Below are 3,265 nucleotides of genomic sequence, written 5' to 3'. Positions count from 1 at the left end.
CATTCTTCAGGCTCTGGGACTCAGGAATGCTTTCGTTTCTTCTTTTTTGTTTAGATTTGCTATTCTTGGTTTGTTTGTTTGTTAGGGGGATGGGAGAGCCTGAGGATTTATCCCGGTGGTCCTCAAATTCCCTGCTTCTCCTACAGAGTACTAGTAGGCGCCACCATGACCAGTCAGTGCTATTTTTCTTTATGGTGTTTTTGTCAAAAATCATGAGACAGCTGTTGTTCACATCCGGATAAATAGGTTTCTCTGAGATAAGAGTCTCCTCATGACTTCTCCTGGGTCTGGAGTCGCTCAGAGATTCGCCATGACCATGAATACATTTTAATAAGAGGAGGATTTATTAAATTCTGGCGCCGGCTACTCCTGGCAACAGGACTGCAGCTTCTAATCATAATCAACCCAGGGCTTTTAAAGTCCAAAGCCACAAGGTTAAATGTTTTTTTGCCTCCTTGTAGGCAGAGTCTGATTTTAACATATATGTCTTGCAGTTGAGTAGAGTAGGCAAGGCTGATTCCAAGAGCAGAAAATAGCAGTTGGTCTTATTAGATCTCAAACACAGGACAAAGAGCGAGGTTTACTAACATATTGAAGCAGATGCTGGCCACCAGGTTCTCTTCTGCCCTCAGGGTGTGGGTAGCATCCCCAGCCCACAACCCTGAAACTTCTCCAGCCCTGGAGCCTAGCCGCTCTTCCCACAACTGCCCTTTCCTATATAATCCAACCATTTTGGTTAGCTGCCCCTTTTTTTGGTCTTCTACCTTTTACCCTTTCGGCCAGTTTCTTAGCCCAGGCTGCCCCTCCTGGTTGGCAGCCTCCTTACCCTCCCCCTCCCCCTCCCATGGCCCAGATCATTCTGGCCCTGTTGGATATGGCCTCTCCCAGATGTCTCTGCCTCTGGCTCATGCTCTCCCTCTTAGCTACAATAAACCTTCTTCAACACACCTAGGAACAGTCACGACCTTTCCTTTTCATTTCTCTTTTTATTTACCTATGCCCTACTGTCTTGCTAGAACAGCAAATTTTACAAGAGCAGTGCATTTAAGAACAGTCTTCTACATCTGCAGGGGTGGGGGCATGGGGGAGTGGGCTGCTAGGGTACAGCCTGTACCAGCTAGGGACTTATATTATGAGGCATTTTTTCACAGACCTTCTTTCCTAAGTCCATTTTTCCTTTACACAAAGTAATTGTGGGCTGTTTTTTTTTCCTATCTCCCTTTACTCCTCCCCATGAAACGACTACAGAATTCTTTTAGTTTCTTAACAAGTAAAAGTTCTAGAGAGGGACTAACAGTTAGACTCCCTGATAGGCAGACAGAGAGGGAACAAGGCCAGGCCTGCAAAGGTGGCAAACTTCCAAAGGGCTGTTTTCTTCCTCACATTCCTGACCAAAGGCAAAAACCCGGCAACCTAAAACAAGGGCCTGGTGGCCTTTTTCTCTTATTGTGAGAGCCAAAGTTACATTTTAAGTTTTAATTTCTGTGCCTTAGAGATCCATGAAACAAAGACACTTCTGATCTGTAAGCCCCTTGCCCAGAGACAGCTAGCTCCTGAAGTGCTGGAGGCGATTGTTTATGGGAGACAAGAAACCACATTTCCATTTCCCTAGGCAAGTTTGTTTGACCAATCTGTACTGACTGTGCTTGGTTGCATGTGCGCAGGGAGGTTCACAGACAGGAAATGTGTCAGGATGTGTGCTTGCCCCTGATTCGACCTCATGGGAAATACTTAAGCCATTGCAAACCGTAACTTTGGGTCATTTTTCTGGAAAACCAGAGATGGACCTGGCCAGAGCCCATCTACCCAGCCACTATTTAATTAAAGCTTGCTTCAAATTGTGGTGGTGGACAGTGAGATTAACACTGTCCCTAGGCCCCCTGCTGATGAATTTGCTCAAAAAGTTCCAGGGTTCTTCAGGACTTGTTTACATAGCCCTGTGGGCCAATCAGTCCTGTCTTTCTTCAAACTGACAAACCCTAAATTAGGGGAGGAAGCAGCCCTTGAGATGAGAGTAGATTTTTGACTTCCTGAGCACCCCACCCGCCCCCTCGAATTTTGGTAGGTCTTTTTCTCCCTGCTTCTGCTCTCACCTGTGTTGTCTGAAAGGACCAAGTAGATGCCATCATAGGCTGCTCAGTCTTTTCTCAGAGATCAGGCCTCAATTTCAGTTCCCTGAGACTGAGCAAGCAGTTTCTGAGAGGGCCATGAACAAAATCAATTCATCACTGATGCCCCTGCCAGCAGGGAAAGGGAGATAGCACTCACCAAGCTTGGGCCACTGAGGAACCCCTACAGTCAGTATGTGCTAGGCCAGCCAGCCTCCACAGAAGCTCAAGGACAAAGCCTGCGACTTATCTACACCTGCCCCAAAATGGATAACTGTAACACCCAACTAACCCTAGCCAATTAAAAGTTACTAACCTGATTGCTGCTCGCATAAACCAATCCTGAGTCTGTTCCTATATAGTTTGTAGACCCCAAGACCACCCCTTACTTTACTCCCTATAAGCTACTTACTTTACTCCCTCTTGCTACTCAGAGTCTCTTCTGCTCTGCTGCTGCAGAGGGACGGAGAGGCCCAGGTTAACTCACAACAGTAAAAAGACTCTGCTTTTGCATCTGATTTCGTCTCTTGATCATCTCTTTGGGGGACTCTGGGTACAACATTTTCCTCACTCCCAATAACAGCCTTTCTTCACATGCTGATACTACCTGATGTGTCTGAGCTTTCTCTTTGGCTACCTGTCAAGCTTGAGATTTTTTCCTGCCTGTTCTTCAACTAGCATAGAAAATGAACCCCATCAAGACTCCTAGACTATAACACTGGTCTGTAGCAATGGACACATTTTACTCCTTAAAGAGTAAGTTGTGCCCTTAACCATACTGATAGACTACATCTCATTTAAAAAAGAAAGCCATAGCCAAGGATGTAGTGAACTGGTAGAGTACCTAGCTCTCCAAAAGGCCCTGGGTTCCACCCTCAACACCTCAGATGTGGAGAAAACTGTAAACTAGGGTGTAGTGAAAACGTGCAACTCTGTGGGTAGGGAAAAGAAGCTTTAAGTATCAAACTGCTGGGTCTGTCTCAGGGTGATTAAAACAGCAAATGGCAGAAAGAGCCTTGCCAGTTTAAAGACACAAATAGTAGCAGGGGGAGGTATGTGCCACAGAACTGCCTGGGAGTTAGAGCAGGGCAGAGGGGCAAGGAAAGCCTAACAGTCTTGGAACTAGATGGGGACTTTGATCACTTGCAGGCTCCTTT

This window comes from Onychomys torridus, chromosome 7 (assembly GCF_903995425.1).
Source record: "Onychomys torridus chromosome 7, mOncTor1.1, whole genome shotgun sequence".
In the NCBI taxonomy this organism is placed as follows: Eukaryota; Metazoa; Chordata; class Mammalia; order Rodentia; family Cricetidae; genus Onychomys; species Onychomys torridus.
The sequence above is the reverse complement of the archived record's forward strand: the minus strand, read 5'-3'. Positions refer to the sequence as shown.